This window comes from Penaeus vannamei, chromosome 42 (assembly GCF_042767895.1).
Source record: "Penaeus vannamei isolate JL-2024 chromosome 42, ASM4276789v1, whole genome shotgun sequence".
NCBI classification, from domain to species: domain Eukaryota; kingdom Metazoa; phylum Arthropoda; class Malacostraca; order Decapoda; family Penaeidae; genus Penaeus; species Penaeus vannamei.
The window spans coordinates 22,907,503-22,919,095 of NC_091590.1; positions in this window are offsets into that span (position 1 = coordinate 22,907,503).

The window sequence follows — 11,593 nt, forward strand, 5'->3', positions numbered from 1 at the left end:
AATATGATTTTGATCCTTACAATATAATATTTAAGAACAAATCTTAAATTGTAAAATCTTAAGTATAAAATAACAACTGGTATAAAAAAGAATACAAAATGCTATATAAAATGGAGAAAGTAAACACTCCTTATGTATCTCCTACATCATCCGTATCCCCCATCCTTGTACTCAGATTATCAAGGAGTTTCATTTTTTTTTCTTCATCTCGTGTTCAATATTCCCTAATGAGTGCATTTTCATTTTCTATAATTTCCATTTCCTTTTCCTTGCATTTCTAACCTCATGTGGTTGTTTAAATCTCCCTGAATTTTCTGGATTTGATTAAACATCCTCTCTTTTACTGTTGGTGGTCTAACTCTCCGCCTTGTTCTCTGAGGTTGTGGTGTCTGCACTTGTGGTTCTGGTGTAAGTATTGGTTGTGGTGAATTCATTGGTGTCTGGAGTGGCACTTAAGTATCTGTCACAGTAGACTTGAGGCTCGCTTGACATATTTGTGGCAACTGTGACTGTGGGAGGTGTCTAGGTGCTAATTGGCATAGTTGATGCTATCGGCACAATTTTTCCAGCTTCTATCAGCTGTGGAAGTACTATTGGCCGACTACCCAGGAAAGAACATGAAAGTTCATAGTGTTGAGGTTCCCTCATTCTTGAGTAGCTTGTCTTTTTCTTATTGTATTCATATCTCACAAATGCGTGCTTTATGTGTCGCCATTTAGCACCCATCTGGTTAAGTCTGGTATCTGAAATCAAGAAGATATGTATGTATTAACAAGACTGAATGCACTATCCACTAAATGAGATGAATATTTTAGATTAAAAAAAAATAAGATGCAAAGCTGACTAGGGTGCATATGTATATATATATAGATAGATAAATAGATAGATAGACAGATATATGACTAATCCACAAATATTATTTCCAATTGAATTGCAGCCACTGGCAAGACAAAAGTATAAAAAAATCACATTTTATTGGAATCAGCATCTATCTATCTCCCAATTAATATATAGGAATTGACAAGGATATATAAAAAAGAAGGCTGTGGAGAAATTCTGCATGCCTGTATATACACATATAAAGTATGAAATGTACATACACCCCCCCCCCTCTCAAAAAAAAAGAAAAAAACATATAAAATAAATAAAATAAATAAGTAAATAAATAAATAAATATTAATAATAATAAATAAATAAATAAATAAATAAAATAGAAGGGTGAACAAGATGGTGCAAAGCCTGCATGCCAGTCAGCAACTTAACCTATACATGTAGAAAAACTTTGTGAAATGCACATGCCCAAGTAAGCACATATAATGTAAGCACAGGCACAGAGTAAGTAGATACAAGAACAGAGGAGTGCGAGTCTATATGTGATTAAACAAATAAACGGAAAATGTACAGGAACTATAGTTCACCCACAGATTGCAGCTCTTCAACAAGCAGAGCAGAATTTTGTTAAAGGTGATTATTTAAAAAACAGTTCAGGCCATGGGTATTATTGTAAGTTAAGAGACAAGAGCACTCTTGAGTATACTTATTGATCAAATAAATTTTATTCAAAGCCAATCACCTAGTGCCAGCAGGTTATCTAGGCAGAGCATAATAACCAAATAACATCAGATTCATAACAAACCTTTAGAGAGATATACTTCAGCTGTAGACACAACCTGTTATATATTAAGACCAGTGCATTCATGTTGACATGCTGCCTGGAGTAAAATCAATGACCATGCAACATAAAATTTATAAACTTTTGTAAATTACTGTAAAGATATCAATGAACATCCGGTAATTCTAATAAATATGATGAAATTCTGGGACTACTCCTACTATACTTAAACTTTAAAGATCGATAAACTATACCCTTTAAAATATTCAGTCAAACAAAACCCGGAAAGATAAATAAAATACATCTTCAAGCAAAGAATCTCTAATCCTACCCATATTTTGTGCGTCTCTGTTTATTCCGTCAATTCAGGATACGTATCCTTGACCAAGTTAATCATCTTCACAGTTGTGTCCACAGTCCATACTTTCCTCTGCTCCTATGAAAAGCATGAGCATTTAATTTATATTTTATGCAATATATCTACTTCTTTAGCCAGCTCTTGTAAAACAAAAGCACTTTTCATCATAACTGTCGGACCTTCATGCAGTTATGATAAAATCCTTCTATATGATTTGAATGTATTGTCAAACTTTGTGGTTCATCATAAAAATTCAATTTCTAAAGATCAAATATTAGCTACAGCTTTTAGACTCACAAATTGATCGTCAATAAGATTTATTGTACAAATCCTTCCAGACCTTAAAATGTATTGCTAAATACACTGCCTCTCTGAGTTCGTGCAGCTACAGTGACATCCACTGGCAGGTCATCAGGATTATCCTCCCATGGTTCTTGGCTCTATGACTCATCAGGAACCCATGATGAACCTGGAGGTGCATCATCAGGATCCCATGTTTGAGGGCTTAGAGGATTTTCTTGTGGTCTGCATGGAACATTCATTTGGAGGAAATGACTCGTAAGGTAATTATCTGCGTCACCCGCATTACCATATAGATGCTCATAGCGTTCGCACATGTAAAGCCTCAAAAATAATCTATGAACACTTTGCCTTTTGATATATATTAACTAGTCTGTACTTCCAATATACACTGTACCGTTTTATTAATGTATCAACAAACAATAATCATAAAATACTAAATATGCCTTTTACACCATTTACATATGAGTGCATGGTGCTCTGATTGAAATAATTAATGGAATTACATATATAATGAAGGAAAAAATAACAAGCAGTATGTCTAAGGCAGTTTACCTATAAGCAAAATCTACAACTCCTCCGTGTATGCTTGCAATTGCCAGGGTACTAATCACTCTTCAGGGAAGCTGGGTACAATCTGAAAACTAGCACACTAGTTGTACTTCCATGGATAACAATATACACCACACGGTGAAACTTACATGTTAAAAGCTCAAAAAGTACATAGTTATGCAATAGGAATCGTATTGTTCTTACTTCCCTCCCAAGTATTTTGAAGAAAACAGAGACACATATCACAAGCCTTCCCTGGTTCTTCCTTATTAGAATTACAATGAACGTATAACAAATACAATACCACTAAGAAAATATATCGAGTACTTACGTTATTGGCGACTCCATTGTTGCTAAGAGTGTGGAAATACAAGTACAAATTTGTCTCACATCGTTCGCGCGATAATAATGTTTGCGAGCTATGTTCGAATGCAATCGATCTGTCAAAACCTGTTATTAAAACATTATATACAATTTGCGCAAAATCATAACCTTACTGGATCTTGATGTATGCAATAAATGTGGAACATTGTGTTTGTATGAAGTTGTAAGTTTGATATATGCGATACTGTAGTCAATAGAAATCTATCGGAACACAATGTTTACATCTGGAAATGGTGCCGGTGGCAATGAAATTGTGTTCTATTTAATACTTGTAAAGGATATATTCTTTAAGAATATTTATATCAATAGTTTTTTTTATTATTATTTTAGTGAACAGATAGTACTGGTGACTCGAATATCCTGCAGAGCATATTGCATAGGTTAATAAAAATAATAATAATGATACAGCAACATAACTGGCATCTATTGAACTCCAGTTGGCAGGCATTGATGGGCTCAGGCGACAAAACAGTGTCTAGTAAGGGCATACTTGGACCCCTAGGTCTGAAGTTTTTATGTTGAGGTAATCTTCGTGGGTGCCTAAAGAGATTTTTGACACCTTCCCCACGATGGTCCTGACACGTGGCCCTTACTGCGCTACCTTGTAGCACAACACCTGCCTTGAGCTTGTGCTTTTGATTGTAGGCCAGAGGGCTTGCAATAAAAAACAAGAAGCACTTGGTCACCCAGCGGTTTCTCTGCGAGGTGTTCGGCTGAAAACATAAGGGCTCTGGCCCTTCCGGCTCTAACAAATCGAGACTGCTGGGTACCTTGTGTGCTTTTCTTTTTTGAGACCATTTTCCACTTTTCATCAACCAGTCTGTAATTAGATCTGCTAGATTCTATATTCCCTCATCATTCACCCTTACTGTGACCTAGGTCATAGGACATCAGATCAAATTATCTCTCCATATCTTCACCCTCACCGAGGTGGCACACACCCACATACATAATGGCTTCAAAGTGACGCCAAACCAGAACTGACCAACAGAAACTTTCAGATCACGGCTTTTCATTTGTTCCCTCCCCCAAGACGAAGGCAAAATGCACGATCGTGGCCAAAAAGGTCGACAGGACGATCCTCCCACGATCGTGAGTCTATCTTACAGGAGGTTTCCACCAAGAATGGTGTCACTGTTCTTGACGTTTACAAGCCACCCAAGTCATGGATCGTCAAGATCCGTGTCTCTGCGCCTAAGGAGGCACAGAAACTTCTTTCTAGGGGGCTCATGATGTTTAATACATCGGTCCCCACTTACAACCTAGAACCAGAGTGTTTTATTCACCTGAAACAATGCCTCAACTGTTGTTGCTTTGGTCACAATAAGCACACATGCTCACACTCAGAACGATGTTCCCATTGCTCTAGTGAAGGCCACTTCTTCGCCAAGTGCAAAGAGAACATTAAATGCTGTAACTGCGAGGGACCGCATGTTGCAGTTAGTAGATACTTTCCTAAACAAATAGAGCAAAGAGCAAAATGGACTAAGCTTCGTGAAAACAAAAACACTACTCCGACTTCCGCCACAACAGTTGCCACATACCCCATTCAGACTAGCACTTCCAGATAAATCGCGACTTCCTCTCGGACAACTCTTCCCACACAACCCCACTTTCACACCTAACACAAACCCTAAATTCTTAGCCATTTTACACGTAAGTTTATACAATGCCAAAAGATTTGCAAACATTTTTTGCAAATCTTTACATTCCCGAGTTTGATGCAAACACCAAAACCATGGGTAATGAGGTGACAGACTCTCATTTTGCAACCACAACCTCAACACAAACCCAGAAAAACCGTACAATCACGCGACTCTACAAAGAAAACCAAACAAAAGCGCAATCAAATCTCGCCACTTAACACACACTCCAAAAAAGATAAAAAGGATCATAGTCACTGACACTGTCCTCGATGACGAAAGTAGCGGCTCCAAGATCGACGTCGAAGTCGTTCCCGATGCCGAGGACGAGCTCGGCAAGGTAAACCCAGGTAAAATGAGTCTATCCTGAGTGGCATGCTAACGATCGTTCAAGCAAATGTAAATCTATACATAATATTTTCTACAACTTTCTAGATGAACACCCCAATGTGGTCCTGAATTCTATAGCCATCGCACATGGCTATTAAATTCAGCATTATGGTTACACATCCAGGTAAACAGGAGACGGTTTGCAGAAGGGATACTGTCTTCTCATCAGATCTCGTCTTCGGGAACAGAGCAGCACTCATCGACCACACACACCTAACATTGGTTCAGACCACATACCCCATCATAATTAAGATTCCTAACTTACCAATACTCAACAGAGGAAGACGATCTTTCCGGTTTAAACAAGCAGATCAGGAGTCGTTTAAATCTAAATTAAGGCAAGTCAACTTTCAGTTCAATCTTGATGGGCTTCATGCCCAAGCAATAAATGGGCATTGGAACTTCATCTTCAACCACATTGCCTCCACTACACTGAGCACCATCCCCCCTCATTTCAGCCATCTAAAAGGACAAAATGTCTCCTGATTTGTTTTCGAAATCTAAACAGGTTAAACTATGTCCGATCAGACCTATCGGTCCTCAGAAGACGTCATCAATAGTCTTGATAACGACCGACAAAATTATTGGACTAACTTGATTAAAAGAGGAGAATTTGACAGAGTTCGCAATACACGAGAATTTTGGCAGAATATACGTCAACTTAAAGGTAGCAACTTTCCCCCCTTCTCCCACCTCACTCACAGTAATGTAAATGTTTCAATTCCTGTGGATGTGATATAAGTTTTTGAAGAACACTGGGCTAAAATATTCTACCCTTACCCTCCCCATCCCCTGTTCACTCAAAGAATTCAGGATATAGATTCCTGGACTCAAGAGAACAGGGTAGAGACTGAGCCAATTATCCGTATAGATAGGCTGGATGGCATCTGCGAACTCGCAACCCCCATCCCGTGTGAGGACTCCTCGAAAGCTCCAGGCTCCTCACAGATCGTACGCTACGCACTTATTCATCTTCCTGACAATCTTATACAAGCTTTGACGCACCTTTACAAAGACTCTCTCGCTTCCGGCTATTTTCCCTCTTCCTTTAAGACTGCTTCAGTGGCCCACATTCCTAAGCCACACAAAGACCTGACTGACCCCAAGTGTCAACGGCCTATTAGTCTATTTGAGACTTTAGGTAAAACTTTCGAAAGAATCATAAACACCTGACTAAGGTGGTATCTCGAAGACTATAACCTCCTCTTACACAGTGACGCAAGATGCACTCAACATCATCACAAAGTAAGTAACTAACAACAAAGACCGACGACCAGAAACTGTTCTTGTCATCAAAGATGTTGAGCGAGCCGCTCTTCCACACGGTTTGGCATGCTGGCCTTAAGTGCAAGCTTTGCACTAAATTTAACGTCCCCCCTTGACTAAAAAAGTGATTCTTGATAATCGTAAATTAAAATTAAAGTTCCTCCACCAAGTTTCCGGCACGATTTCTATGCACGCAGGTGTACCTCAGGAGAGCACACTCAGCCCAACAGTTTTTACATTGTACACAACCTACACACACAGACTCACTCACTTTCCTCTATGCTGACGACTGTACTCACCTAGCTCGACACGATGCGCTTTCAGGTTTCATCTGGCGCATCAATGACGAACTTGACATCATCTCGAGATGGGAGCACAGATGGCATATCAAGACTAACGGAGCAAAAACAAAAGTTGTTTTCCTAAACCCATGAAAACTTCTTCCTTATGATATCTACCTCAACACCTTCGATAGATTACAAGCACCGCTCCAAGTCACACTCTTGCACCATCCTTGGTTTAACCTTTGACAATAACTTTCTTTTCCCCTTGCATATCAGCTCAAAAGCCGCCTTGGCTTGTAAAACCTTATATTCGCTTTACCGATTTCGATGTGCGGCCCCACGTACGAAGCTGCATTTATACAAAATACTAATCAGACCTCTTCTCACACACCACTTGCACTCTCACAAACAGCATACACAAACATGCGCAAACTCCAGTTTGTCCAGAATACGTAATCTACGTAATAAGGTGCGACCAATTTATTACAACATCTGAACTCCACGAAGAGGCTTCTTTGCCTCCTCTTAACATCGAGTGGCATAGGTTGGTCTTTAAACAGATCGACAAACTCCGTGCTTGGCACTCCCCCTGGCTGGATAGACTCGACACCATCTTTCGTTCCGGCTGGAGATCAGGTGCAGGCTGTGATCTTCGTAGGAGTTTGGGGTCCTCCTGACGTCGGAGCTCGACGCGTCCGGGGTATAACCCGCGACGTCCGGGGTTTGGAAAAAAAAAGATGACAGCTTATGCTTTGATTTGAGACACGGTGAACCATCATTTGAATATAAAAGAACATTTTTTTTGTCTGGAAATTATGTAATCAAGGGATGAACTGTATTATATACATCATCTTGTATAGTAAATGGGGAGGTAACTGATCATTTGTATAAATCAATCATATGGCGAGTGATGGAAGAAAATGGAAAAGGGTATGAGAACAATGTTTGATAATGAATATTTGTATTTCCCTTTCTTTTAGTGGTACTATCACATGTCAAGGGTGTTTATTTTGTTACATAATATTATTTATCACTATGTTTAAGATCATGGTCTTTTAGTATGTAAAATGAATTTGAATATTAGTGATGCATGTATTTTAGGTAGAATGGTGATAGCTACCTCCATAAGATTCTGTTTGGCAGCATCACATGGGTATACATTATAGTATGTGTTATTGTCATTGACATTATTGTTCTTGTAATTGTTATTATTGTTCTTGTAATTGTTATTATTTGATAATGTGATTGCTGTTACCTTTATCATAGTAGTAGTATTAGAACAGTAATAGTAATAGCATATATACATAACACATATAGAGAAGCCGACAACTCATACACGCATTCACATACAAAACACATATACATATATACTCAAAGAGAACCTCCCCCATCGCCTGCGCAGTCATTTGCTTTCGTTCATCCTCCCCTTCTCCAATTACAATCCAACAATTAAACAGTTTCACTGAAAATAATATTTTTGCAATATAGAAAATATATTACCGTGTGACTTGTTTACTAAGACACGACAGCAAAAACTAGTATATTTCGTAAAGTAAGTTCTTGTGAGTTCTTCATAGTGTGTGTGTGTGTGTGTGTGTGTGTGTGTGTGTGTGTGTGTGTGTGTGTGTGTGTGTGTGTGTGTGTGTGTGTGTGTGTGTGTGTGTAAATATATTGTGGAAATACACACACACACATATATATTTCCACAATCGATGTTCCGTGGGAGAAGTGGATTCTTATACTGAACAGGAGGACCAGGAGAGCAGGAAATCACATCGTGCGTATATTCATTTATTTATTGAGCTTTCGGACATCAATAACTGTGTCTATCATCAGAATCTGCATATAAGAGAAATGCAATATAAAAAATACTTTCTATACTAATACTGATTAAATAATTACAACACAAATAACAATAGGATATAAGCAAGGACATAATGCTTACGTATTTTCTCCATATGTGTAGTGTGGAGTATGTGTCTGTGTCATGTTGGCATGACGGGAATTTGCGGAGATAAATTTTATGTTGACATGTTTTGAGTTGACATAATCTATAAATATGTTTACATGTGAAACATAATTAAATAGCAGGAATACATCATCAAGATATCTTCTATACATTATTGGTTTAGAATGCGATAGGCAGTCTGCTAACCATTTACTCTCTTGATAGCATAAAAACGCAATTGCGAGAGTAGGGCATAGCGGGCTTTCCATTGCTACTCCATCAGTTTGAGAGTACAATTGGTTGTTAAACATGAAATCTGAATTTTCCAGATAATTTTAACAATTTCTTGAATTCGTCTTTTGTGAAGTTATGCACATTGTCAGTATTTTCAAATAATCTATTTATACAAACATCCATAGTCTTTTTCAAGGGTGTTTGTAAATAATGACTGTATGTCAAAACTAGCCAATATAACTTGATTGTCAAAAATAATTGTAAACATATACTTTGCAAAATCAAAAGAATTTTGGAGAGTGTATTCATTGGTAGTTATAGGTTTGAGAATTGGCACCAAGAATTTAGCTAGATTATAATTAAATGTTTTTAAAGCTGATAAGATAGGTCGGATCGGCAAATCAGGTTTATGAATTTTTGGCAGTCCATATAACATTCCAGGTAAAGAACTAGATGCTCTGAGTTAACTTTCTAAACTTGGTCTGATAGCAGTATATTAACTTTATTTACGTATTCATTTCTCTCTAATACTACGACACCTTTTCCTTTGTGAGATCTGGTTATTATGATGTTAGGGTCATCCTTTAAAGATTTCAAAGCATTGTGTTTGGCTTTGCTAAAAGTTGGTAAAAGGTGTCTATGTCTTTTGTCGTAGAACGTCTTATTAGCTAAACTAGCAATTTTCTCAAATACTTTCAGTTTGGCAGGTTCACGAATGGCGTTGTCACGAATTTGGCAATTATCAACGGTATGACAAACACGTTCAAAGGCTAGAAAGTGGTCAGCAAATGATGGTGATTTACAAGGTAAGGCAAAGTCAAGACGTAAAGTTGGTAATTTTGTTAATTTAATATTACTTTAATGCTATCGACTTCATATTCGGGAGTTCAGTCAAAATTATGCAATATTCTTAAATGTCTAGTCTTAATTCTAACAAGATCTTTATGGCTGTTCCTCGTTAATAATCACTTAAGGCACTTAAAATCAATGAAGGAGGCGAGATTTCTGTAATCTTGAAGTAAGAGAGGATATTTACCACTTTCGTGAGCCAGCTGTTTAATCTTTTGCTTAATTTCATAGTTAAGAGTCAGGATCTATATAATTTAGTGTCAGTGAACCTAAGGTTTTACACTTTAAGCTGTAAAAACTTGGGAATAATGTAATTCATACAGGTTTGGAGAAATCCTATGTCCAGATTTAAAATCTTAAATTTGATATCCGTCTTCTCAGTCTCGGTATTTCAGCAGAACTGGTCGGCCATAACGGTTGGATAGTATTTGTACAATCGATGTTCCGCGGGGGAAGTGGATTCTTATAATGAACAGGAGGACCAGGAGAGCAGGAAACCACATCTTGCGTATATTCATTTATTTATTGAGCTTTCGGACAATTTACCATCATAATCTGCATATAAGAGAAATATAATATAAGAACTATGTACACTAATATTATTTAAAGAATTATAACAAAAATAAGAATAAAGTAAATAATTAGTAACAAAAAAAAAAAAGTAAAACTCATCAATTACCAACATAGAATATAAAGCAGGGAAATTATGCTTAAGTATTTCCTCCTTCGGTGTAGTGTGAGGTAGTTTGCGGAGGTTTGGGTGTGTGGATGTCTGTTGAGAGTTAGGGGGCGGGTAAGGGATAACCTATGCAAATCATTTCAGTGTATAAAGAGCAACTGAGCTTTTATTGTTGTTTATGTCAGCTTTCATTTCTTTATTCAGTTAAGATTCTAAGATTCTTAAACATGTTACATCTTGTGTTTTCCTCATTATTGTAAAGTCATCTAGTTTTATTTCATGATTTGTTTTAAGTGAGTGATCCCGAATTAGTGAATGCATGGGAGAAGATATTGGACGTAATGTTGAACCTATATATCTAGCATTACAGCTAGAACATAGTGTACTCATACAAATGTTCTAGCTGTAACACCTTAAGAATTTCCGAAATTATTTCTGCCTTAATTCGTACACCGAAGGCTTTTCTATAACACTGCACCACTTGATGTTTGAACATTCAGAGTTATACTTTTAAAAAATTACAGCCAAATACGAAGGGCAACATTCAGAGTACCTGTGTTTCCTTCTTTTTTTTTTTTTTTTTTTTTTTTTTTGCTATTATTTCCATGGTATAATTTGAATTTATTAAACTCCCCTGAATTTAATAGAAGTATTAGATTTTAATCCAGATGAACCGTGAGGATGGTTTGGTGCGGAAGGTAACTTTTTATTGGTCAGGTGATTTTGAGTGCACCTTATTTTGTTTGGTATATGTGTGTTTTGAGTAATGTCAATGCAAGCACCCTGGAGCAGACAACAAAACAAAGAATTACCGTGTGCACATATATGGACTACTACGTGCTGTAAGGACATTAGCTCGTGAGTTTCAAGGCCAGGGGGAGGATTCAACGGAAGTGGTACTACCTGTGAGTACAGAAAAATTGCGAGATATAACTTTGTTGGGAAGGAAGTGATCTTCAAGCTGAAGTGCTTTGTGGGCGTCGTATAAGGTATTTCCGTCACACCCAAACCGACTGGAAGCACTAGGTCACAAGACGCCAGAGAGGGAGGTAACACCACAAGTGAAAAGATACATAGCGCAGGTGTTCGGGTTC